This window comes from Suricata suricatta, chromosome 2 (genome assembly GCF_006229205.1).
Source record: "Suricata suricatta isolate VVHF042 chromosome 2, meerkat_22Aug2017_6uvM2_HiC, whole genome shotgun sequence".
Lineage (NCBI taxonomy): Eukaryota > Metazoa > Chordata > Mammalia > Carnivora > Herpestidae > Suricata > Suricata suricatta.
In genome coordinates this window covers 177,203,461-177,231,185 of record NC_043701.1, presented here as the reverse complement: position 1 = coordinate 177,231,185, position 27,725 = coordinate 177,203,461, and the positions used below count along the sequence as shown (strand labels likewise).

Sequence of the window (27,725 nt, the reverse complement as noted above, 5' to 3'; positions counted from 1 at the left end):
CTACAGCAGGTTAATAAGACGAATGTCAGGAACAAGCACTGGGTTATATGGCAAGTACTAGGTGTGGCTCCTGTAGAGGAGAGTCAGGAGAGCCACTCTGAGGAATAATATTTAGGCTGAGATTTGATTGACAGGAAGTCAGCCCAATGGGAAGACGAGGAGTCATTTCAGGACAAGACCAAGGTGCAGTGCTGCTTTGCTTTTGAGTTGCTGCTGTCATCTGTCTTGGCTATACTTTAGGATGACCTGTTGAACCTTTTTGTTTTTGAAAGCACAAGTGTCCCAGTGGTGGAGAGGGGGTGGGGATAGGGCACAGGGAGAGAGAGGAAGAGTGAGTGAGAGAGAGAGAGAGAGAGAGAGAGAGAATATCTCAAACAGGCTCCACACTTAGCATGAAGTCTGATGCGGGGCTTGATCACATGACCCTGGTTCATAACTTGAACCAAAATCAAGAGTTGGACACTCAACCAATTGAGCCACTCAGGTGCCCCCTAGGATGACCTGAGAAACTTAAAAAAAAAAAAATGACACTTGGGCCCTATCTTCCCTGACCCCCTTTGGGGGCCAACCATGGGCATCCGTTTTTTTTTCTTTAATTCTCAGAGGATTCTAATGCGAAAGCAAGCTTGAGAACCACCACACCAGATTAATTTTTCATATCTGAGAGCCTAATAATGAACTGGAAAAATGATTGTTTCTCATTTTAAAGTTGGCTGTTTTCTGTTCATTAAATTCAGAGTCACTCATCTTGAAGAAGTTCATGTCTCCGCTTTGTTATCTGGGTCCTGGAACATCTAAGGCTGAGTGACTGTCCCGATCTCTTGTTTTACTCCCTCGGCACGTCCTCCGCGCTGGCAGACTCCTCGCTCGTCCTTTCGCGGCCTAGCAGTCACTTGCTCCAGTGATCGGTACTGGACGCTAAGACTAGATTTGACCACCCCCACCTCCCTTAGCGGTTTACAGTTCTTCCCCAAATTCGCATCTATCTCGTGTGCATGTTTGTGAGACTCTCGTGATGTTTGTCTTCATCACATATGCCAAGTACCTAACAGCGTGCCTGCCGCGCGGGAGATGTTTAACTTTTAATAGACATTTGTTGAATTAACGAGAAGAAATACTAGTGCTGAGGGTCAAGAAGCATGTAGAATAGTGAGAAACTCCCTCATTTGTTTTACAAGTATTTACTGAGTGTGAATAAGACAGCTTCTGCTTTGCAGGTAGGTTAGAACCTAGTAGGACAGCCAGGCAATTCTAATGGAATATGACTGGATGTCATGGAGCGCTGATAAGAAGCACTCATATCAAAGGGAGGTGGTGGTGCGGGAGTGTATAACACTTCGGAGAAGGTGCTTAACTGTAGCTGGGCTTGGTTTTTGCAACTGTGAAATGGGCTGATAAATGAGCTATGTTGTGTTGTTGTTGTTGTTGTTGTTTAAGTAAACTCTAAACAACTTGAACTCACAGCTCTGAGATCCAGAGTTGCATGCTCTACCAACAGCCAGCCAGACATCCCAAGATACATTGTGTGTTTTTGTTTAAATGGTTTTTATTTATTTTTGAGAGAGACAGAGACAGCACAACAGGGGAGGGTCAGAGAGAGGGAGATAGAGAATCTGAAGCAGGCTCCAAGCTCTGAGCTAGCTGTCAGCACAGAGCCCAACGTGGGGCTCGAACCCACGAACCGTGAGATCATGACCTGAGCCGAAGCCAGACGCTTAAGTGATTGAGCCACCAGGTGCCCTGATATATTGTATTTTTATCCCAACTTGAGTGCAGAATCTTCTCGTACTGGTAGGATAGCACCTACTCAATTGGGTAGCATGCACAGAAACCATTGCCTGTGCTTTCACTGAGTCCTGTCAAGGGTGTGTATATGCTGATAAATGGCGCCCGGGTTTCTACATGGCCTGCTTGAGCTGTTAGCCAGACTTCTTACTTTGGCTCAGATGCTGGGGAAAAGCAGAGGCCTGTGTTCGTGTATACCAGTTCTGCCTCCCTTTGTGGAAATTCAGAGAATTGTAGACACTTGCCTTTTGTTTGGAGGAAGGTGGCACTGAACCCTGTTGGGGTTGGTGCTACAGAGCGGAGAACTCTCCGGACTCTACCCCGTGTTGTGCCACAGGATGTCTCTTTGTTTTGCCCTTGTCCATTTGGGGCAGAAAAAGTCTGAGCTCAGAATGTTTGTGGGCAGAATTGGGCAGAAAAAAATGGTTATTTTTTCCATTGATAGATATTTTCACTTCACTGAAGGATATTTTATTATATTCAGTTATGAAGGAATAGGATTTCTCAGAAATGTGCTGTTCAGAGTCGGAAGGTAGATGTCGGCTCTGGCATGAATGTTTCATGTTGCAATTTTAGGGTCCAGAACTAGACACCAACAAAAGATAACTCACAGAAAATGAATTGCACACTGTTGTACTATCTCTGGTCTTCAGGATTTAGTGAGGGAAAATTTAGTATCTAACTACAGTAAGAGTTAAAAGTGTATCGTCTTCGTTGGGGCATAGCTAAGTGCCATTAGTAATGGTATATTTTTGCCACATTGAAAAATCTATAAAAGTGTTTTCTATTTGGTACTAAAGAAAGAAAACATATCTTCAAAGAGGAGTCTTTTCAGTAACTGAGAAGGAGCAGGGTCTGAGATGCCCGAGCTCTAGACCCAGGGAATGCAGCCCTAAACAGGGTGGGCGCCTCGGCCCTGACGGAGGTCACAGCCACGGGAGCAAGCAGACAGTCATTGCACGGCCGTGACATGGCGCCTGGTGGTACCACGCTGTACCTGAAACCAGAGCCCTGTTTCATTTGGATTTGCTCGTGTAGACTTGGGCTTGTTCAGCTACAGCCTTCCCACGTGGTACACTTACTGTATGAAGTAGAGCAGATGAAAGCATTCAGCAGCAGGTCCAGGAGACGGAGAAGACTGGGCTTTACCTGCTCCCTTTTTACGGAGGAATGAGTTTTCAGGAAGACAAGCTGAAGGGACGAGTTTATCAGTACGTGTAGGGAGGACCATGGCTCAGTAGATGGCTTCCAAGGGTGCCATCATGAGCTCTCCTCACCCGGGGGACGTGTTCTGTTCCATCCATCAGAGGAAGATTCTGTTTCCCCTGATCAGACTGGCCTTGTGACTTGCACTAACTAACAGGTTACCACGGCCCGAACTCTCGGGGCTTCCGGCCCCCGCCTTCAGGGGACTGGCAGCTTTCCCTTCCTCTGCCGCGGGAGCCAGCCGTCTTCATGTCACAGGGCCAACTGCTGCTGGAGGGAGGGGCCAGCCAGGGGGCCGGAAGCCCTCTTGGGGGCTTCAGCCCCAGCGGAGCTTCTACCTTGATTGAGCCTAAGAGGTCCCGGCAGAAGAACCACCTGACTGAGCTGTAGCCAACTCACAGAATCCTGAGAATCATAAATTAATGTGGTTTTCAGCCTCAAAGATTTGGAATGGATTACTCCTCAAAGCAACAGATGACTGAAACACATGTTACAGGATGGAGATCACGCAGATAGAGGTGGAGACGTTCTTGTAGATAGAAATCATTCTGTGGGGAACTCTGCAGACCCAGAATTGACCCTGAATTGAGCTGAACTGACCTGAGAAGCTTGTGATGGCTCAGCGCGGGGGAGTTTTCGCAAAGTCACTTCATTTCCATACACGGTCATACATAGAGATGTACCCAGTTGGCTTAGAAGAATTCATCTTTGTAAGGGAGTTCATTTACCACCCCGACTCGAGCCTACAACACATTTGTTGACATGATGATGAGTGTTGATCTTGCTTGTCCTGCTAGCGATGAACACTGCAGGATGAAAATCCCCACGTGGCCGTCTTCATAGTTGCGTAGATGGCACCTGTTGCCGTAAATTCTCCTCTCAGAATGTGCGTGCTTGGCTAGTTTATAACACTTATGTTTTTGTGTATCACATTCCCTAAATTGCATTCTTAATGAATTCTTTTGGTTTTCTACCTGTGTGGGTATGTGTGTAAAGACTGATTTACAGAAATATTCCATAGTAAGACAATGTTAAAAAAAAAATTTTTTTTTTTTTTACTCTTTGTTTGAGAGATATAGAGAGACAGAGTGCAGGTAGGGGAGGGGCAGAGAGAGTGGGAGCACAGCACCCAAAGCAGGCTCCAGGGTCTCAGCTGTCAGCACAAAGCCCAGTGTGGAGCTGGAACTCACAAACTGCAAGATCGTGATCTGAGCCGAAGTCAGACGCTTAACCAACTGAGCCACCCAGGTGCCCCAATATGTTTTCTTTAATGTTTGTTTATCTTTGAGAGAGAGAGAGAGCATAACTGGGGACAGAACGTGAAGAGAGGGGGACAGAAGATCTGATACAGGCTCTGCGCTGACAGCTGTGAGCCCAATGTACAGCTTGAACTCAAGAACCGTTCATCATGACCAGAGCCAAAGTCAGACACTCAATCGACTGAGCCGCCGAAGCGCCCCATAGCAAGATGTGTTTTGTCTGTGCCTGTAGTCTTAGAGGTGGGGCACAGGCTGGTCACAGATGAGTTGAAGGAGAGCTGAAAATAGTCATTAATAAAAGGAAGTTTCTTGATGTTATTGTTCACATTAACTGTTGTAATAATCATGGCCATGTTCATGGGATTCGGTACGGTTGTAGCATAAATCAGTACCAGTCTGGGGGCTCAGGAGCTGGCTGATGTGAATAGAAATAGTGGTTTCCACCTAGAAGAGTGTCTTCCTGGAGGAGTTCTCCTGCCGCAGCGGCGGGGCAGGTGCGGCCTACTGGCTGCTGAGCTCGGTGACGCTCGTCTTCCAGGTCTGCTGCTCTCCTGGTTCCAAGGTAGCTGCTGCCCCTTTGGGCATGGTGGGCTGTTAGTGGTGGCTGGAATCAGAAAAGAGCAATGTTTTCTCCTATGTCTCTCTTTTTCTTAACAGATATATTTTTAATTGTGGTAAAAAATATGTCACAAAGTCAACCACCTTAAGCATTCTGAAGCATATGGTTTAGGGCTGCGAAGTGCATGTTCACACAGCTGTGTTGCAGCTTGCAGAACGGACACTGTATCCCTTAAACTAGCTCCCTGCTCCTGCCCGCCAGCCCCCGGTGAGCACATGCTACTTTTGTCTCTGACTTTGACGCTGGGAGGCATCTTCTGTGACTGGAGTCATGCAGTATCTATCTTTTTGTGACCAGCTTAGTAGCATAATGTCCTCCGGGTTCATCCATGTCGTAGCAAGTGGAAGAATTTCTTTCCTTTTTAAGGCAAATAGTATTCCATCGCACATACACGCCGCGTCTGCTGACAGACACTTGGGGCGCGCCCACCTTTCAGCAACTGTGAGTCTGCTGCTGCGAACATGAGTGTGTGGATACTTGGTCGGCTTTCCCTTTCAGTTCTTTTCTGCATCTTCCCAGAAGTGGAATTGCTGGGTGATACGGTAATTTTATGCTCAATGTTTCGAAGCCCCACGTCGCTGTTTCCTGTCGTGGCTGTGCACACGGGCTCTGACTGCCCCACGTTCTCGCCCACACTTGTTATTTTCTGGTTTGGTTTGACAGTAGCGCTCCCAACGTGCGTGAGGTTGTCTGTATCTCTTACCCAGAAGCCTCCCGGCTCACTTCCCTCACCCTCCTTGTCGGAGTTGTGCCTCTCGGCTGTGCCCGAGCCCGCCACTGGCGAGGGGCAGGAAGCTGACCGAGCTCTGCTCCGTGGCGGGAGGAGTCACTTCCCGGAGCTCGGCGGGGCCTTGCAGAGGGCGACCCTGGAGCGGGTTTTCTCTGCCTTCTGCCGACCGACTAGGACCTGGGCGTCTGCTTTGTGTTCGTGTATTTTATGTGTGCGTTACATAGTTTATGTGCATACATCATGTAGTTTATACACATATACAGCTGTAGATTATTATTTCATATACTTTAAAAAATCGAGCTGTTGGTTTAAATCTGTTTGATTTGTTTTTCAAATACTTTTTAAGTGAATTTGCCTGTGTTTCCGAAATGTTTGATGTTTACATGTAAAGCTTAGTTTATCTTCTTCCAGCTTGACCCCTTCCCATACATTTTAAAATGATTGGATTTCCTTTAAAAGTAAACATTGGAGTAGATAGAAATGATGGTAGGTGTAATTTTTAAAAAAATTCCTTCTCCATGTCTCTTGGAGTGCTGCTGTAGGGCCATTCCGTGATCCGAAAGAGGTGTTTTGACTAAATTCTTATCCAGACTTGTATGTGGGCCAAAGTAAACAGTGACTTCAGTCTGTCTGCTTTGGTGCATGACATGGCCAGACATCAGATAGTTGAAACATCGAGAAGGGTTCGGAAATGTCAGAAAAGAAACAAAAAGCGAATTCATCTGTGATTAATCGTTCCTCAGCTCGGTGCCTCAGCCCGATTGTGGTCAGACAGCACCTCTGGAATTCTGCAGGAGCCCGTGGAAGGGAAGGTAGTTGGCATTGCTGTTATAAACGCAGCTATAGGGGAAAATTGGGGTTTGTTTACAAAGCTGCATCTGCAGAATCCCGGGCTGCTGAAATCCCCAGGCTCCCACAAGCTCCCACGCTTTTCAGTTTCCTGACCAGACAAATTAGCATGTGTTACTTCACTACAGTATTGCAGCCGCGGGTAATGCATTTGGGTGCACATGGTAGTGACTTTGCTACTGTTGGTCTGAAAGAAATACAATGATCTCATCAGTTACCCACAGCACAGAGCAAAACTCTGGGGTTTTTGACTCAGCAAATCTTTTTCTGGATATTACATGTCCAGTGAATTAGACATAGTCAGTAGAAAAGATGACCACGGAATACTTTCAGTAAGGGATTCTTGATGCCTCCTGCAGGCAGTGGGAGGTAAAAGAATTCACATGCTCATCACAAATTCTTGTTCCTAAAATTGTCACAGGTGGAAATTTGCCACGTCAGAGTCAAAAAGCGGTTCCTTATGGGTCATGTGTTTTAAGTTTCTCATTACAAATGAGAAAATGCAAGCCCAATGTGCTTAACCTGCCCAGAGTTTGAATTAATTCATATTTTTTAAAAAAGATTTTATGTATCTTTTCAAGTAAATTCTGCACCCAGCATGGGGCTTCAGCTCACAACCCGGAGACCAAGAGTTGCATACTCTACCAACTGAGCCCGCCAGGCTCCCCTCACTCTTTAATTTTAGTAAAGTAAGGGGAAGTTTGAAGTGGTTTTCATATAAATGGCTTTTGTTTCTCAGATTTTTGATGAGTTACAACCTTTAATTTTGAAGTTATCCTAAAATACGTACATAGTAATTAAAAGTAAAGTTCACTGGGGAATAAAAGCATATTTGATCGTGTGTCTTTTCCCATCCTCTTTCCGTCTGTCCACAGTGGAATAGACAGCTTGGTACCGTGCGTGATTCCTAATCCTTGAAAAACTGCAATTGTCTTTGGAGCTTTTGGAAAACACTACCGCCGAACTCGACCCTGACCTCCTAAGAAAGAGTTTGCTTTTCTCCTTCACACAACCCCGCTCCCCAGCCGTCAGCTTCACACGCTCTGGGCCTTCCCTCCCTCCATGCCTTGTGCTGTCTCTTACCTCCCCTTGTTCCGGCATGTTCCCCCCTGAGCTTCCTTTCCAGACCACATGCCTGCTCTACTTCTGCAGGGAGGCCGTTCCCTGCCCGCTCCGGCTCTCCTGCCCGTGTGCTCAGTGAAGCTGGAGGCAGCCTTCCGGATCCTGGCAACTCTTGGCGTGCCCCAGTGTGATATCTGCAGCCCTCCGGTGCTCCGGGTGCCTGTCGGTCCACGTGGTCAGCCGGTGTATATGGAGGGCCTGCTCTGTACAAACTTTGTGCGAGACGCCAAGGCAGGAGGAGGCTGATCAGACCCAGCTCCTGCCTGTCAGGTCCTCGAGCAAACCTTGGCTGCTCCATCCTCTCCTCAGTGCCCAGCGCAGTGATTGGCACATTTAAGGTGCCCAGTGACCTTACCGATGCACGTTGCATGCGGAAGGCAGGCCTCTGTCTGAAGGAACAAAACTGGGAAGTGAAGGGAAGCGCTACATGGAAGCGTGCGGGGAACCGGCTTCTTCCCAGGTCCTCTGGTTGGAGCCCCGAGCTTAGGAAAACGGGAAAGTCCTATCTCAGTGGTCCAGTTTAGATTTTCCAAGAATTGTTTCTGCTACCTCTCTGTAGCTGTTGCTGTTTTAACAGATTATGGAAATGTGATGTGTCCACAGACATGTGCAGGTTTTCATTGCACAGCTTGATAAATTTTCAGTCTCCACTGTGCAACCAGCACCAAGTCAGAGAAGCAGAATATTCCAGCCCCACCAGCCTCTTCACGCCCCCGTTGGCTAGTCTCCCGCCTTGACGATAACCACATCTTGCCTATTTTCACATTTTACATAAATGGCATCACTCAGTGTATTTTATTCTGTGACTGACTTGTTCCACTCAGCAGTGTCTTTCGGAGATTTCCTGATGTGATTGTGCGTAGCAATAGGTGATTTATTCTCATTGCCTGTAATGCCCATTCTCCTAGGGCTGGCCTGTTTCTAGGTTTGGCTAACGTAAGTGCAGCTGTGCACACCTGTCTCTGGGTGGACGCATGCACATATTTCTGATGGGCATAGACCTAGGTTTGGAACTGCTAGATCACAGGTGTAGTTCCTACTGTCCATCATTAAGTGATTCTATTAATTTACACTCTTACTTATAGCAGAGGAAAGTTCCAGGTGCTTCTCATCCTGATAGTGTAATGTAGGGGGTGTGTCGAGGTGTTGATTTGATTTTGACATTGGCTGACTAAAGTTGAATGCCTTCTCATGCAGAGGAAAGTTCCAGGTGCTTCTCATCCTGATAGTGTAATGTGGGGGGTGTGTCGAGGTGTTGATTTGATTTTGACATTGGCTGATAAAAGTTGGATGCCTTCTCATGTGTCTCCTGGCCATTTGTGAGTTGTCTCTTCAAGTCTTTGGCACATTTACCTGTTGTCGGTCTCTTATTTGTAGAAGTCCTTTTAGCATTCTGGACGAGAATCCTTTGTGGCATCTGTTTTATAGATACCTTCTTCCTCTCCCTGCTTGCCCTTTTTTTTTTTTTCCTCTTAATGGCATCTTTTGATGAGTAGAAATTCCTAATTTTAATGTAGTCCAGTTTATCTTTATGGCTTTTGTAGCGGGTTCAAGGAAAGTTTGCCTTCCCTGTGGCCATGGAAATGTTTTCTTTTCTTTTGAGAATATCAGTTTTACCTTTCACACTTAAGTAATCTGAAGTTTTTTGTGTATGTTTGTGCTAAGGGTCAAAACTGAATTTTTTTCTCCCAGATGGATAATGACTCTTAGTTTTTAAGGGCACTGCCCTAAACATAATCAGCTTAATAAATAATTCAATTAAATTACTTCTGTGTTATTATATTTATATTGTGATAAAATGTGACGGCTTTCCCTTTGTCAGACTTAGCCTTGATGTCATTAAATGAGCAAATACCTCCTTTAACATAGGGGTTTCTCCCTATAGAGTGACACAGGCCAGCCTGTTCTACAGTGAATGTTTGATTTCAGTACCAAGTGCGAGTAAGCCATTTGCTCTTGTACATTTCTTCCAAATAACTTAAAAAATAAAAGGTGTGGCCATGCAGAGAACTGCTTTCATTGAAACAGGGTGATATGTTTTGTGAAAATTCAGTTACAAGAATGATTAAAACACGATGAAAAGTTCATGGTGTCTGAGTGGTTATCCTCTCCAGTGTTTATCATTTGCCAGTCACACCCCATCTGTCAGTTGCCGTATATGATTGCTTATGCCGTCGAATTCATTACACTGAAGTTAGTATTTTTATGTCACCCAGTTTATTTATCCTCTTCCTCTGTGATTTCTGGTTCCTGTGTCATGCTTTAAAAGAGCTCTTCTGTGCCCGCAAATTAAACCAGCGATGCCCTCGCTCTGCTCCTTTCACCTTACAGGATTCAGCTCTGAGACCGTGCGGGACTGCGTGGGATTATAAATCCCTGTCTTCCCGTCTGTCTGTTTCTTTAGACTCTGTGTCTCAGGAGGTGGAGTTTAAGCTCATTTATTATTCAATTTTAGCAGCAATCCCTGACCTACAGTAAATGTTCAGTAAATCTTTGGACAAATGGATGGATGGCAATGTGAGGATAATGACTAATTGGATTATTGGTTAGAGGGGAAAGTGCATATTTGTGCCAAAGAAAGTGGTATCATTTGGCATTTCTACAGGATCTCTTTATGGTTGCAGCAATATTCGTTAAAGGTAAGTTTACTAATAGATTGTTTGCTGTTAAGGTGACGAGAAAGTTGTGTTTGAGTTGTCAGCTGAGCAGTGCAGATTCTCTTCTGTTGGATATTCAGATTGAAAAAGCATTGCAACTACTTTATAACGTTTGTGATTCTGAAACTATAGTCCTGTGTAATATTATATATGGGTTAATATTTGAAATAAAAGGTTTATTTTTAAACAGGTTGATTTAGAAATGTATCTAATTGAAAAAAGTTCACTGTATGTGTAATTGTGTGTAAATTCAGTCTGATCACTATTTTTAACTCACATTAGTTCATTTCATGATCTAACATAGTAAAGTGGGGCACTGAGGGGCTTCCCCCCCCAGATTCCTCTTTCCGCTTTGCCCTTAAACACCTCCGCCCCGGATCTAGAGACCCTTTTGATTGGGACAGTGGGGGAGGGTGCGTGTGCTACTGGCATCTAGTGGGTGGAGGCCCAGGATGCGGGGCACGTGCTGCAGCACACATGACGGCCTCTGGCTGCAAAGAGTTGTCAGTCACACCAGGCTTTGGAATCCCTGCGTAAAGGTCCTCTGCTAGCCAGTAAAGTCTGCAGCACTCGTTGCCAAATTAGCCTGGTAATTTGACTATTGCTGTGGAAAAGGAACTGTCAGAAGGATTAATTTGGGGTTCACCATAACGGTCTTGAAATTAACTATTCTGCATGACACACCAGAGAGGAGTTTCTTGTCTCTAATTCCTAACCCTGGGCGGCCGTAATGGCCAGCTCCAGGACTGTCTTAAATTTTCTCTAGGGGTTTACGGGTGCCCTTCATGTCATCTTAAAGGTAATTTAATGTTTCTGTACAATGAGATGTATCTGCCAAATCTTGAGGTCTCTCAGAAGAAGCAGCAGCAACAACAAATAAGGGCAAAAATTCCGAAATGTGATGGTTTCCTTTTCTAGTACTTATGTGTGTGGGAGGGTCTGTCTTTCGTATTTATAAATCATTCTGTTTTCCTTGCTTTGTAGGGGGAAAAAAAAAAACTTGACAGCCTAATAGCCAAGTGAACTTATCCTAGCAGCTAAATTCAGTTCATCTTAATTTTTAGTGCGGAGAGCATAGAGTTGCCACATACATTTTAAGATAGGAGGCTGTGCTCATTTTCGGCGTTGATGGGTTAGAGGTTGGGCCATTCTGTGTTCATGTCCTTCAACCTGGCATGTTTGGAACTAAGCTGTTTCAGAGAAACACTTACGTGCTATGTGTTCAACTCCTGTTTATCTCGCTGAGTGTTCTGCCTGGGTGTTGATAAGAGAATGAGACCAGCCCCCTCCCCCTCCCCGCCCCCACCCCCACACCTCCCAGGACTCTACTTCACAGCACAGATCTTCTTTCCTTCTTTAAAAAAATTTCTTTTTTTAATGTTTGTTTATTTTTGAGAGACAGAGTGTGAGCGGGAGAGGGACAAAGAGAAAGGGAGACACAGAATCCAAAGCGGGCTCTAGGCTCCGAGCTGTCAGCACAGAGGCCCGACGTGGGGCTCGAACCCGTGAACCATGAGATCATGACCTGAGCCAAAGTCGGCTGCTTAACCGACTGAGCCACACAGGCGCCCCTCTTCTTTCCTCCTTATACCTGTAGATGTTCTCTCGGTTCTTAGGGCTTCATATGTGAAAATAAGGCAATGGTAAGATTTTCATATGTAACACTTTCAAAAGCCTTGTGGTCTTTGTGTACCAGCTAAAGGGAAGCAATCTTGAGTAGCATAATTATCTTGGAGACAGAGCAGTGCATTGAAAATGACCATGCTGAGGAGCGCCTGGGTGGCTCAGTTGGTTAAGCATTCAACCTCGGCTCAGGTCATGATCTTACAGTTCGTGAGTTCGAGCCCTGTGTCGGGTTCTGGGCTGACAGCTCAGAGCATGGTGCCTGCTTCAGACTCTGTGTCTCCCTGTCTCTGCCCCTCCCCCACTTAGGCTCTGTCTAGATCTTTCTCAAAAATAAACATTTTGAAAAAGAAAAAAAATGACCACACTGAGCAGCAGAGGATGTGCCATGTCCCCCGCTGATGGACTCCCGCACCCCCCACCATGTACCAGCGTCCCCACAGAGCTGTTCAAGGATGGTTTATACTGCCCACGAGTCCGTTTCATGAGAAAATTTGTGGTGTTTCCCACAATTCTCTTAAATCCAGATTCCTTTGCCCGGGTGTCAGGAGTTCCCTCCCTGATTCCTCGCCATCGGCCTTCAGACACACCTTTGTCCACCAGAGTGTGCTTCCTTCATTCTTCCTGCCAGTTCGTTTCTCTTCTTTCTTGTAAAATACATTGTAAATGTAAAACTCCAGTGGTCTGCCTTATCCTGTCGTAACCCGCGGGCCGGGGCCGCTTGTCCCCGGTGTTCGGTGGTACCTGTTTTGTCCGCCCCGACCGCAGGGCAGAGAATCGTCGCGGGTCCTTCTCCTGAGGGAGGGAGAGAAATGGGGGGCAGGAGAGGGAGACGCAGAGAGTAAAGACCGAACTCACGGTTTTCCGATCAGGCATAAAAGAGAGCTTTATTCAGAAAACTGTCTTTTATATAGGTTTCAAGGTGGGAAAACAAAGCAGCTGACCAAGGTTAGTTACCAGGTAAACAGAGTCAAATGAATATCAAAAGAAACGCCCAGATTTGCCTCAGCAATGCTGGGAAGGGGGGAGTTAGCACTGAATAATCCAAAATACGGTTTTGATCTTTTGTGCACCTTGGTCACTCACGTCTGGCCCAGCATGACAGACGCCAAAGTTATTTTGACCAGGAAATGGCAGTCTCCAGCCTCTAGATGCAAGTCTGGTTTGCTGGTTCACTCTCTGGAGAGTGAGAATCCTTGCCTGAGGCAGACAGAACACTTGGCGGCCCGACAGTATCCCACTTTAACCTTCCTTTTTTGGCGTCCTTTCAGCCATTAGTCACATGTATAGGTATATATGTATATATGTACATGTAATTATTATAATTTAATCCGGGACCCATGTGGTGGTTTGCACTTAATCTCCTCTATTTTTTTTTTTTCTATTACGTTTGTTCTGCATGGAGAAGTCCATTGCACTCAGATGTCTGCCATGGCCATACCCCTTTGCTGAGGGAACTTGCCATTCCTACAGACTCTGCCAAAAGAAATGCAGCCTTTGAGTTTAGACCACCGTGCCTCGTGACTTACACACTCCCGCCTTAACCCCTGTTGGACTGGGTGTGCCTGACGCAAAGGTGGTCGGTCTAGGGTGGATTACATCAGCGTAGGACTCGGCAGTAAAGCTTTGCCCACCGAGTGGTGGGGGACCAAATCAGTGAGATCCTCTCTCGGAAGGAAGTTTGGGTTGAGATTATAGTGGGGATCAGGACTTAGCAGGGGTGTCACACACAGTGCCACCTAGAGAAACTCAGACAGAAAGCTCAGGGTGAGTTTAAGCCTCCATAAACACGGGTCCTTAAAGTTTGGATTGTGGGCAAACTTTTGTCTACATGCACATTTGTGCTGAGGATAAAGTCCTGGGATTTCTTTCATCTGGTTTTCAAAGGGATCTGTGAATCCACAGATAGCCAGATGAGAGGGCGGCGAGAGGAGGGGGAGCAGAGGCAGAGTTGGTGAGCAGCAGATGAAAATACAGATTGGGGCCTCCTGCGCCGAGGGGACAGAGATAACCTCTTTTTAGACCCGCTTGCCAGTTCTCGAATTATGATGTTATCCATGAGGCCTTCATCTGGCCTGGATTTCCTCTTCTTCCTGGATAGCTTGGAATCGTCTGGAACCTGACCCTGCGTGGGGAATATTTCTGCCCACATTTTCCATGTGCCTTCCTGAAATGTCGTGTTCCCCTCCACCGTTAGGACCAGCCACTTACTGGGTCACCTGAGCGAATTTCTTTGTTTCTTCAAGGCCAAGTGCCAAACTGACAAACTTGTCTGCCAGCAGCACGGCTGCTTTAGAGAGGCCAACAGTGGTGCCTTTTCCTTGGGTGCCCAGTGCTGCGTTCGGTACCTGCCAGGCGTGGCCCCATAAACCATGTGCCCAGCCACGTGCGAGAGGGACAGTAAGACGGGAAGGAGCTGGTAAATGATTCTGTATAAACAGCACCAGATAAAACCCACGTCATGAATAGTCTTTAATCTTCCTGTCGGAGAAACATTTTATCTTCTGTTTCTGAGATGTTGTCTGTAAGATGAAGAGGGGGCTTCCAAACGAGTAGTTATTTAACCATGTTTGTTCTGGGCTTGATGCAGTACTTAGTGAGATAAATTCTACATAGAAGAAGAAAAAAGACTTAGAGACAAATACGAGCAGATGGTACAGAATATTTTGTTATCTGAAGTTTTAAAATACTGAGACAGTTCACTAAGGTTGAGATACTTTTTTCCCTGAGAATCTTGAAAAACAAAATGACGAAACAGACCTTGGCTGTGACAAAAGTAAAGGACCTTTGTCCCTCAGAGACAGGGCCATCTCGACTCTTCCGGCCTAACCCTGTGAACACTGAGACAGAGGTGCTGCTAATGAGTGTATAGTTTTTCCTGGTTTATGTGATAGTTGCTTTTAGAACCCGGAACTACCGAGTTTAACTTAATTCGAGCAGCGGCGTGTCGCCGCTCACGGCCCGCGTGGCCGAGCCAGACAGGGTTTTGGACTTGGCTTTCCAACTACCTTATGGTGAAGGATTGAAGCGAGGGAGAAGGCGTTGATTCAGAAAAAACCAAACAGTAGAGAATGCGCATTTTCTTTTTTCCTCTAATTCCTCAATGAAGCTTTTCACTAATATTCTTAGGGAAACACAATAATAAGTTGAAATAATGAAAATGAGAAATGTATAACTCATTTAAACTAAACTAACCAGCTGCCTTTCTTTGAATTTTGAGGTGGAAAAAGTTTTAAAGGGCCTCATGACTGCTTCGATGAGCCTGGTAGTCACAAGTATTAGAAGGGGGATGGATCCATTTTTCCCTTCTTTCTTATCACTTATTGATTTTTCTCTTCCCTTTTAATTTAATTTTCTTCCCATCAGTTTTGGGTGAACTGAGGAAAACTTACGAAGGACGTGCTGAGGTTGCTTACATGCCTGTGGTGTTACCATGGCGTCACATAGATTGTAGCCACGTACTTTAGTTAAGAATTTGGAATTAGGCTCATAGAAGGGAAATTTCTGCCTTCTCTGTATTCAAGGTTCCAAATTCTAGTTTAGCACCATATAGTTGCACTGCTCTTGGCTCACTAGGGCAAAACATCATGAGAATGATAAATTTTTTTTCATGTTTTTGGTTATAGGATCTTAGAAAGAAGGATCTAGAGAGATTCTAAGTATTTTTTAATGATTTATTTCTGAGAGAGAGAGCGCACGCGGAAACGAGCCAGTGGGGGAGGGCCAGAAAGCGAGGGAGACACAGAATATGAAATAGGCCGCAGGCTCTGAGCGGTCAGCGAGAGTCCAGTGCGGGCTTGAACTCAGGAGCCTTGAGATCATGACCTGAGTGAGGTCTGATGTGCAACTGACTGAGCCCCCCAGGCGCCCCGTATGTAAACAAGTGTTGCATAGTTACCCAAGTAATTCCGAGACGCAGTCCATGACACAGTGTCAGCATCGTCACCATCTTACAGACGAGAAGTCAGGGACACGGAGAGCCCGCGGGCAGACCGCTATGGAGCATCGGAGACCCTGCGCAGGGACACGTCGGCCACTCTGCTGTGGCCCGCGTAGCACATTTCCAAAGTGAAGACTTCTGGGTAGGGTTTGAAAGCCCTCTGAGTTGTCACAGCCCTCGGAGTCCATGTCACCACCCTCCAGAGACATACATTTTTGTTTTCTCATTTTTCTTTTGAAATCCTGGGCATGTGTCTTGCAGTGGATGGTAATGTCCTCCTGGTGCTGTACCCGCATGTGCGGATGTCGTGCGTATTTGATGGTGTGCTTGGCCGGCTGCAGCCTCTCGACATTATCAGTGGTGGCCGCTGGGGGGTGTGTGTGCGTGCGTGCGTGCGTGTGTTCCATTTCCCACTTGAAAGGGAAAATGATATTCTGGATTACCTGCTCCAATAGGTGGAGGGGCTCCTGCATTTTATTTAATACTGTGGACTTGCTTGAAGTCCAGACGTGCTTTTCCAGGTAGAATGTGTAAATGTTTCTGAGAAGACCTCTGAGCTCCCCTTACCTGTTGGCGTGGCGCTCACCTCTGGGGCCCCGAGGGTTAGCGAGGTGACTGAGCAGAGCGGTCGTGCAGCCCCCACATCCTCTTCTTGAAGTCATTATTTCCTGCTTCCTTCTGTGTGCTCTTCCCCTTTCTATTCTTATTTTTTTTTTAATTTTAAAAGTAATTCCTCATGTGGAAAAGGGAATAAAGGGAGTATTAAAAATAAAAATTGCTTGTGGTCATCTCACCCAGAGCTAATCGCTGGTGACATTTTGCTGTGTGTCCTCAGGCTTCAGTAAATACGCAGGCCTGCTTCCTCAGGGTTACTAGGTGATATATACCTTTTCCCCACTTGTTTCATGAGCGTTTTCCCATTCTCCTTCCATCTTCGGTGTACTCCTGATTCTAGGTGACTGCAAGTGTCATAATAACGTGCCATAGTTTACCGAGCATACATTTAAGTTAATTCCCCTTTATTGTTATAAATATCGCATGGCAGACATCGTTTTGCATATTTCCTTTTGAGACATCGCAGAATTAGTTCCTCTGCGCATCCACGCTAAGTGTAAGGAATCCATCCATATTGTGAGTCTCTTCACTGGGGAACTTTTCCTCCGTGGAGAGCAGAAGAATGTCATATATCAGAAGCTGCTTAAAATTAGATTTGTAAACACACGCAGGCATCTAACAAAGAATACTTTCTGTTCCAGGAGAAGTAAACCAGTTGATTTTCAATTTTAATTTTTCTGTTTCTGTTCAATTTTTTATTTGATTTGATTGCTGTCAGTTCTTTTTGTGAATTGATAAAATGTAAGTCTCCCCATTCCCACCATTCTCTGGATCTATGTAGGCACTGGTACGTACATTTTGTAGCCTTTTAGGAGTCAGTAGTGCCGATCTCTTGCGGCTATTTTAATTTCAAGTTCAAGTGCTACAGGTGGCTTTTGTTCCTTCAGTGCTTTCCAGCCTTAGTTTGCAAGTTCTCAAGAGGATCATAAGGAAAATGGAATAGCTCAGTGATGTCAGCCCTCTTTGTAACAAGGCAAATAAAAGTTCTCTTTTAAAATTTATTTCTCTTAAGAGGACAGTCTGGCAGCAAAAATGAGGAACCCATCAAACAAATATGAAAATAGATAATTGTCTTTGACCATTTTTGTTCCTTTTCCCCTTCTTCAGCTGTATTTCCTCTCAGGCCATCTACAGTGCGGCCCTGGCCCTGGCCCGACTCTGTTCCTCTTGTTCCTTTGAACCCTGAAGTAGGGTCACTGAGTCTTACTGCAGATGCACCTTTTCAGCTGTCCCCCTCCGCCCACGGAACCTGAGAACACTGTAACCGTGTGTCTAGGACGGAGTTGTGCCCTGGTTTAATAGCCTCGTCTCTAGCTTGCTGCTTCTCCCTGCCCAGCGCCTTGAATCTGTGATTTATGTGTTCGTTTTATCTGTTGATGTCTTCCGTTCCCTCCATAAAACTTACCCAGCGAAGCCTGTGGCGCTCTAGTGCTTATGACTGGCATGCTGCGCTTCAGTATACACGCATGTCCGTTTTCATCCGTTTTTTATGCCACTTGTGCTTGGTGTAATGATAGAATTTAATTGAATATCAATTAAGCCAGTGAATGGTGTTTTAAAAAGTAGTTATCTGCATTAAACTTAATTTGAGCACTTTAGATAGATTCAAAGGTGAATCATAAAAAAAAATACTTCCAGATTAGTTTCGGATAAGATAACTAAAAGTGTTTTGGGTTTAAAAAAATCCACAAAAATCTGTAAAGATTCTACTAAGCCTCTACGTTCTTACTGTATTTGAAAGAACCAGTAACTGAAAGTCACAGTGATGCCTCCCCAAAGAAAGGGCTTGGTCCTGAGTCAAGGGATGGCTGATGTGTGTAGTAAAGCGGTGAAGGCGTGTGTATTTGTGTGCATTTTCCTCCACACACACTGGGTGGGCGTTGTCAGTTAATCCTCCACTAACCCTGTTCACTTTGGGTGTGGTGGCTTTTACTGTAAATTATCCTCTACTGTTTATAGTTGAAGATACTGAAGCAAACTGTGATTAAATAGGTCTAACAGCTGAGTACTGCCATGGAGTTCACAAGCCTTCAGTCTTGGCGAAGGAGAAAGATTAGAGAGTAGTTGGAGATGGCTTTGGGCTTGTGCACTTTCATAGTGGCCGTTTAAATGTTAAATCACAACCGTATTAATTCTCCTCACTCTTCTAGTCCTGCTAGCCCTGGAGTCTTACCATTCAACCCCAACCCATGTCCGCGTGTCTGCTCCTTGAGTTGGGTCCTGTTGTTACTGCCTCCTTGCCTCGGTTGCTTTTAGTTCCTGAAATGGTCTTTAAATGGCCTGCTCAGGTCGATCTCTGTAGTTTCCATCTCTGGCCCTCCACAGTCCGAGCTCTGTCGCAGATCACACCTTGGTTCTGACAGCACCTTAAGAAAGTCACTATTTTATGTGTTTAATTTTGGAAAACTGAGAATGTGATCTCTTTCATACACCCTTAAATTTGCTACAATAGGATTTTTAAAGAAGCCTTTTTATCGAGGCATACGAGGCCTATAGAAAAGCGCCCAGAAGGGTGGCACTCCAGGGGTATCACAGATAAACACACCCTGGGCCCTCGTGGTCTACTGGATATTGAAGTTTCTGTCGCCGGCATTTGTTCTATAAAGGGCCAGATAGTAAATATTTTAGGTTTACAGGCCATATGGTCTGCCTTTGTAGCAAAAGCAGCTATAAAAACTATATAAACAAATGGGCATGGCTGTGCTCTAGTAAAACTTAATTTATGGACATTGAAAGTCGGATGTCATATAATTTTCATCTGTCATAAAGTATTATTTTTCTTTTGATTTATTTTCAACCATTAAAAATGTAAAAACATTCTTAGATTGTGGCCATATGTAAATGAGCAGCAGGCCAGTTTGGGCCCGGGGCCCTGCTTTGCAGTAGCCACTCCCCTCCTTCTATTTTGTGGCCCTGATCATCCAGCCTGCACACACCAAAGTGAACGTCACTGTCATCTTCATCATGTAGCACCTGATAACTGTTCTCCTGTCCTCACAAAACCCAGTTGTCAGGACAGTTTTCTGTGTGAAGTTCAATGATAAATTTACCCTGGTGCCGTAACTCGGGGTACACATTTTAAAATACCTACGTAGTTTACCTGTAATTTTAAAAGTACACTATTTGACATAATAACCATGAGTTATTCCATAGTGGTTTACAGACTGAACATTAGTGATTGTTTGATTACCTTTGTGTACTTTTTCTTTTAACTTTTCAGATATTTAATAGTTTTCAAATGATTCTAAGTTTAAGGAGTTATATAGTGTCATTTATCAGTCATGAAATACTTGTGTTGTGGGTCTTTTTTACTATTGCAGAAAGCCATTTATCACCGCCCACACGCGAGTGTCCAACAAGGATTTAATTCAGCCTGCGTGTACTAGATAGACCCACTTTGAACGAGGCACTCGGAGCCCTTCAGTGAGTGAGGGAGTCAGTCCACGGGTCCTGAGGAGGCAGATCTAGGCCCCGTCTGCACGGAGCTTCCTGAGAATAAACACTTGCAGAAACTAGCCTGCAAGATCAAATGTGGTTGATTCTAGAAGAAAGGGACAGAATACCGCGGAAGTGTGCACAGAGGCATGGCAGAGAGAAGTATGTATTTACTGAATCTGATTTCCCCCCCCCCAAATTTTGAAACTTCACACCAGTAGAAAAATTGAAAGAATGGTATAGTAAGCGCCCGTACCTTCACCTAGTGCCACAGTGATCAACCTCTTACCACATTTGTCTTTTTGTATGCATGCATATATAATTTTCCATGTGGGTGTACACTTTTCTGCTAAGCAAGGTTAAAGTTAGTTTCAGAGATCATGACGTTCATCCTAAGCATTTCAGTAGGGGTTTCCTAAGGACAAGGATAGTCTTGCACTAAATAATGGACTGTGATCATGCTCAAGAAACTTAATCTTCTTGCAACAGTACGATCCAATGTGAGATTAATATTCAGATGTTCTGGTTGTTCCAATAATATACTTTATTTTCCTTCCCTCAATCTGGCATCTTATTAAAGATTATAGATTTCATTTAGTTTTTACATTTTTTTTTAAGTTTTATTTTGAGAGAGAGAGAGCACGCACGTTCTTGTGCGCATGCATGAGCAGGGGAGGGGCAGAGAGAGAGAAAGAAAATTAAAAGCCACAGAGCCCAATGCAGGGCTCAGACTCCCAAACCTGTGAGATTGTGACCTGAGCCGAAACCAAGACTCAGACGCTTAACCGACTGAGCCGCCCAGGCACCCCTGGGTTTTTTAAGTATCATTCAATCTAGAACTATAACTTTGCTTTTTTTGTTGTTGCTGCTTTCACAACGCTGACATTTTTGAAGAGTTCAGTGTCTCATAAATATCTCTTAATTTGAATTTGTGATTATTTCTTATAATTTTATTCAGGTAAAACTTTTTAGTCAGGACACTGCCAGAGTGATGCTGTGTCAGTCTAAGGACATCGCAAATCTGTCTGTCCGTCCCCTTTGCAGTTCGTGAGTGATCTGAGGGGTTATAGAGACTCCGGATACCCTCTTGCCTCACCCTTTTATCCAGGGCTAGACTCTTTTTCACAGTTTCTTACGATCAGTAGGATTTAGTGTTTTTAATTTAAAAAAATGTTTATTTGTGAGAGAGAGAGTGCATGTGCACACGAGTTGTGGAGTGGCAGGAAGGGGGCACCACCAAGGATCTGAAGCGGGTCTGTGCTGACAGTGGAGAGCCCCATGCGGGGCTTGAACTCATGAACCATGAGATCATGCATGACCTGAGCTGAGGCCGGATGCTTAACCAACTGAGCCACCCAGGTGCTCCTGAACAGTAGGATTTTTAAAAACATACTCCATAGTTCCATTTGTTTGCAGACATTTAGAGTTTAAACTTTTATGCATTTTGTTAATGAAATACGATCGAAAGTTGGACTATAAGTGTATTTTTAAATAGAATTTAAACACTAATTCCCATTTCATTAGGAGAAAGCAGAGTTAAGGTCAAGTTTCCAAAGACAAAGAGCTAAGTTCAAGTTTTGGTTACCTGGCTTTTTGTGCATACAGACTCTCTAAGCCTCAGTGTCTCTATCTGTAAAATGGGAATAATAATCACTACTCCTTAGAGATAGTTGTAAGGATTACTGAGGCGGCACGTGTAGTGCAGTTGGTGCAGAGCCAGCACATAGTCCCCACTCAGGAAGTATTAGCTTATCGCTAGGAGTTTTAGTAATACCAGCATTATTTACTTAATTATATATGTAGACGTAATTTTTGCTAAAAATTAGTGACTTCAAGTTACAGATAGAAAAAACATTTCTTTAGTCAGTTCTTTTACCCAAATTCGATCTGAGAATATAATCAATTTCCTTTTTCCTAATGCATTTGTTTTAGTTTTGGGGCATTTTTTAAATGCCTTTCAGTTAAAGGGTAGATATTTTACTAAAAGTAGTTTGGAAAGATTATATTGAATCCGTCTTGTGTGATTCTTTGCATTCATCTTATAAGTGCTTCATGCTGTTCTTATGGGAAGGAAGCTCAGAGACTCTGCTGTTCCCCAAAACTACAGTTAAATAATTGGATGAAAGTGTAATTCATTTAGTGATAGATTGCCAAATCTATAGCTTAGAAATGCAGTGACTTCTGAGGATAGAAAAACTCCTTGAGTAAACAGCCTACGTGAGGGTGAAGTGAAATTAGCGAGCATGGAAGTTACTGTCAGCAACTGGAGTTACACCAGGAGTTCTCGGGCCAGATGGACTCCCGCTGGCCAACTGATGGCCACTTGGAACATCGAAAGGGTGACTGTGGGGGATTGAAACACCTTCTGTGCCTTTGGGCCTGTGAGCTCCCATTGATACTCTTCTTCTGGTGAAGAATCGCTGCTGGGGTCCGTGCTGGGGTCCGTGCTGGGTTCCTGGTTGTGTTACTCAGCTGCGGCGTCTGCAGAAGCCTTCAGCCTGCCTGTGGATTGACGGCTCGGAACGTCCTCAGAGCTCCACGCTCCCAGGTTCAAACCCATGCCAAACACCCTGATTCCGGGCTCTAACAGTAACTCGTCAAAATTACACTTCCCCACATCTGGAAGTTGTAGATTTCAGCTTTAATTTTTATTTATACTATTCCCAGAGAGTTCTGACATGGTAAACTGACAAGATGATTATTCTGTTTTGATTACGCCAAACTGTTACTGGACAGAAAGGTGATGATTGGCTCCTTAGAAATCTTAGAATAATGTATTTTTTTTGTGTAAAGTGAAAGCTGCCATTATAGGGGAACTTTTTTAAATGGTTTAACCGTTGAACCTTTTGCTTTTATATGCATATATTTTAACAGTGAGTTCTAGGGGCGCCTGGATGGCTCAGTTGGTTAAGTGTCTGACTTTGGCTCAGGTCATGATCTCATGGTTTGTGGGTTCAAGCCCCGTGTCAGGCTTTGTGCTGACAGCTCAGAACCTGGAGCTGCTTTGGATTCTGTGTCTCCCTCTCATTCTCCGCCTGTCCCCCACTCATGCCCTGTCTCTCCTTCTCCCTCAAAAGTGAATGAACATCAAAAAAATTTTTTTAAATAATAATAAAATAAAACTGAGTTCTAAATAACACTTTCAGACCAGGCATGAGAATATGAAAAATTCTTAATACATCATAAAGATTTTTTTATATTTGGTGCATAGATGGTTTTGTGGTGGGCTAAAAAATGGATAAAATTATAACATTTATAGGGACATTAATGATTACTGTGATCACTAATCATTAATGATGACTATGAGCTGTATAACTGTAAATTTTATCCTAGCGACATTGTTGACTTTGGACCAGTGTGATATTTTAGGCTGGATGTCTTGGAAGAAATGAAGACGCCAGGGTTCTCAAGTTGTCACTCAAGATTATTTGGTGTTTGTATCATTAAGAAATTATTCACAATAATTTATCTAGAGTTCTATGACTAGACTTGATTTGCTCACCCTGTCACTAGTTGTTTAAGCTAAAAGTGGTTGTGTTCATCATAATTCTATAACTGATCATTTAGAAAAGGGGGAAATAATCTACCAGATACGTTGTGAGCTTGCTGAAGTGTGGGGACTTCGCTGTCACCCTGTCTCCCAAGTCCTTCCATGCACAGACACACAGAATACGGATGACATCCTAGGGGACAGGATGGAAATGCTCCCAGCCCTCCTACTGCTGCAGTGGAGAGGGGAAAGGTTATCCTAGACTTGAGGCGCTTAAGTCATTTGTGATGAATTTTCCATCAGGCAGAAGAAAAGGAATGATTACCAAAGATCACACCCTGGGGATAAATACGAGGTTATAGCTAACTTCTTATTTCCCTCAGGGGTGTGATTAAACAGACTTTTACGATTAAGGTTTTCAGGCATTGAAAAATGTTTACTGGAAAAAAGTAATAACCTTAGTTAGAGACCTGATCAATCAGATCGAGCTTACTGACATTATTAAAGCTGTGAATTTGTGGTGAACTGCTGTTAGCGTTTGTTTGACTCCAGGCAGATCAACTTAAAGAATGTTGAAAAAATAATCCTGGTAGTGTGTTTCTAATGGGTCCAGATCCTAAACGATTCTGAGTCGGCAAATCTTCATAAACGGGAGCATAGGACTTTGCTGACACACCTCAGGTCCTCAGGTGTCCATGCTTGGGGCTGGCTCTTGCTTGCGAATTTTAACAGAAAAAAGAATATTAAGCTTCTAATCTCGGCTTTACCAGTCGTTGGCCTTAAGTCACTTAACTTCTCTGTCCCCTTTCCCTTTTAAAATATTAAAATGAAACTGGATACTGACTAGGGAGGTCTACCAGCCCTTTTAGTTTTAAAATTATCTGATTGCCTATTTTAAGAAATACAGTTTGACACATTCCGTTTAATGCAATAACTGTTCAATATGTATTTATTGAGAACTCAGTCCATACAAGAATTCTGCCGAGGCAAAACGAATACAAAGAAATGATATACTCCCAGCTCCAGAAGCTTCCACGTTGAGGTTGGGGAGGGGCTGTGGGGGGATTGCAGAAGTAAGAGAAACAGCATGTAAACAGACAACCCCGGTGGATTGTATTAACTTCTAGAAAGGACTCTGCACAAACATACCCACTAAAGACACCAGCCCTGACGTTCCCAATCTAAATTAGGTCTCTCTGTTGTACTACTCTCTGAGGTACTTTTTCTTCACAGTGTTTGCCACACTTTGTAATGACATGTTTCTGTGTGATCATTGTCTTAAAGTCCTCCCCGTTTGTAGCCTCGGGGTTCCCTGAGAACTGAAACCCACGAGTGTCATTATTCACCGTGGCACACGCGAGAGGTCTTACTGTGCAGCCTGGCAGATGGTAGACATTTAATAATGACCTGTTGACTTGCAGGAGAAAGAGCGCAGGGGACGATTCTGTCTGGGGGTGAGAGCAGTAGGTGGTGAGGTGAAGCAGAGTCCAAGGAGAGCTTGGCAGAGAAAGAGTAGGCAGCACGTCAGTCCACTGGAGGCATTTAGACTCAAGTGAGGAGCCCTCCTGCTGTCTAGACGTGGGTGCCCTGTTGTGAGTGTGCCCAGATAAGGACGTAGGCTGAAAGCAGGTCTTGTGCCCTTCACCCCGGGAACATGGTGTCTCTAACCCGGGGAGCAAGAAGTCTGTGCGTCCATGTGCACGTTGTGGGTGTAGACTGATACACACGTGAGTGTAGTACTGTCCTTGTGCAAGCCCACATAGGACCCATTGGCATTAGTAAAATCCATACTCCTTTAGAAGCATTCATGAATTTGTAGTGACTTTTTATTTTACATAATTTCTTATCAGCTGTAACTGAAATTACATCTATCTAATAAAGGCCTATGACTTTTTTTTCTTTTCTTTAAGAGGGATTATCCCACTTTGCTATACACATTGGAGTGCCAGTAAGGGGCTTTCCATGGGGCATTTACACAGTCAGTTCTCTCTGTTGGCAGTGGGAGGATGAGTTCAAAGCAGGAGAACTTGAAATCAGCCCTTCTCACTGTGGTCCAGGTAAGGACAACTCCGCCTGTGGTCGGGCCAGAGCCACCGACGGTCAGGGCCGCTTCTCAAGCAACAGCCCGAAACCCAACGAAGCAAACGTCTCTCCTGATTCTCCTTCCTAGTGTGGTGAAGGCCAAGTTTAATGCACACACACACGGCCACGGTATTCACGTGAATATTTAATCTTGAACAGAAATTAAAGCCGCTTCGGCTTTCACTTTTTCGTTTTCTCTCATATTATTTTCTCTGTCTTCGTCTTTCATTCTCTTTTCTTCTTCATCCTTTTCAACTTATGACCCTTCAGTTTGAAATTAAATTTGGACTGTAAGCTGACTCCCTGAATCTTTTCTTCACAAGCTCTCTTTGTATTTTCTAGAAGAAAAAAGATTAACCCAGGGTTTCCAAAATAAAAGCAAAGATTGTGATTAAAACTGAATTAGAATCTTTATTCTCTATTATTTGCTAAGAGTAAAATAAATAGCCCAGTCTTAAGGAAGCTTTAAAGTAAGTCCTGGAGCCTTTGCAAACCCTTGGATTTTAATTAAAGAAACACAGAATACCATCACTTTCTGTTTGTCAGTGGGAAAAATATGTATTTTTAAATTTTCAAAGCTTAGCCCAGCAGCACATGGAGCACATCTGTCGGCTTTCAGAATTTGAGGAACACAAATGGATTCAGATGTTTGGGCCCTTTGTCCTCGCTGGTCTGTGCTCACCTCGCCAACTGAGCGTGGCACAATCCAAACACAGTTTCCGAAAACAGAGCAGCTAGAGTTACTTCTCAAGCACCCCCTTGGGGACCGATAAAGTCAATCTCTGTTTATGTAATGAAATCAGGGAGCAAGGGGTCTGCTGTTGTACTTTGGGAATGGGATTGCGTTGGTGTTGTCTTTCAGGCAGAAGATGGATTTAATAAGCCCTTGTTCTGGCTCGCTTTCTGTGGAGGCACAGCCTACTCTAATGGATTATTTTGAGCTATTTTTGTTTGTGTAGTGTTAGAGCGCCTCTCGAAGCAATTGCTTTTAGTAAAATCAGTAGGTTTATTGTGGAAAAGTAGGATACTGATATCAACTTTACCTGATTATAAAAGATTTAAATGTCTGATAACATCTTTCTTCTTCAGTGCTGCTAGGGTTTACTGTGTGTGTGTGTGTGTGTGTGTGTGTGTGTGTGTGTAAATAACATTGCCTTTTTAGTGTCCTTACATTTTAATTTTACTTGAACTTTTAAAATAAACTCTGATGGTTTATCCTCTCCTCAAATACTTGCAAAATCCTTCGTATTTTTCAAAATATTTATAAAGTATTCTTGAGAGTGAAATCTCATAAAGATCTTTGCTTCAGGACCAGAGTTCAAAGGAAAGTCCGTTTGGTTTTAATTTGAAAACTGTAAAAACAAAATACACTCAGAATGGCAGGGTGTGAACTGGTAACTTCAATTTTATTGCAATCTGCCAAGCCCATCCCCAGATGCTTCCAATTAAAAGCCAAGAATGCGAACTTGGGTGAATATCGTATGAAGGCATTTCTTTACTTTTCGCTGATTTTTATTTTCCTGAGGAAAATGAGTCTCAAATCCTTTAACTTTAATCAAAGAAATAACTTCTCATTTGCATGTTGTTTAAACTCCTACAAAGACAAATGTCATATTCAAAGAGAATTCTTATATGTCAGATTCAAACATATAGTCCTGAATGCGTAGCGGTTCATATATGTCTTCTTATAAAGGCCAAATGAAAAGGCTTTTAAAAGATGTTGGAGTCCTTTAAAATTAAGGTAATGTATTTCTGGAGTTGCTATAATCAAGGAGTTAGATCTTTTAATACTCTGCATTTATTTAAAAGGGCAGTCGGTAAGCTTTTGTTTTTGATGAGTTGTACATTGAGTTGTAAGAAGTGCTTCTGTGGGAATCTAAGATGTAATAAGGTAAAAGTAACCAGAATGTTATTTTGAAGCTGTCAATTTCATGCTATTTCTCTAGATAATACCACGTTACCTTAGAGTCCATACATGAGCTTGAAAGTTACTTCGAATATGTCGTTCCAGATTAAGAAAGATACATGCTGGTAATAAATTTGAATATGTGGAAACTGACGTTTGTTCAGAGAAAAGATGGAATTGATCTTTGTAAGTCACCTAACAATTTGAATGTAAAGCTAAAGAGACACTGATCATTGAAGCGCCCGCAAACCACAGACACAGGACTCCGAAACGGTTTCCCATCACACTGCCTATTGGGTGACGTTTGGACGGACATGTGTGTGGGAGCTCAGGGAGGAGACCGCCACGCGGGTCTTGGGTCTGTTCCTGCTTTCTGTAAGTGCCTCACTTTTTCCCCAAACACGGTG

At 44.0% G+C, this 27,725-nt stretch overlaps 1 protein-coding gene and 1 long non-coding RNA gene across 6 annotated transcripts in view; one reads left to right on the top strand and one right to left on the bottom strand.

The window, feature by feature from the left end:
- Nucleotides 1–27,725, top strand: part of ATE1 (arginyltransferase 1) — a 144,572-nt gene that overhangs the window by 71,994 nt on the left and 44,853 nt on the right. The window lies entirely within an intron of this gene.
- On the bottom strand, nucleotides 14,306–15,304 carry LOC115285956. The gene is made up of 2 exons (XR_003905775.1): nucleotides 15,243–15,304; nucleotides 14,306–14,458 (listed from the first exon to the last, which is right to left on the bottom strand). It is a non-coding gene; the product is annotated as an uncharacterized LOC115285956 (long non-coding RNA).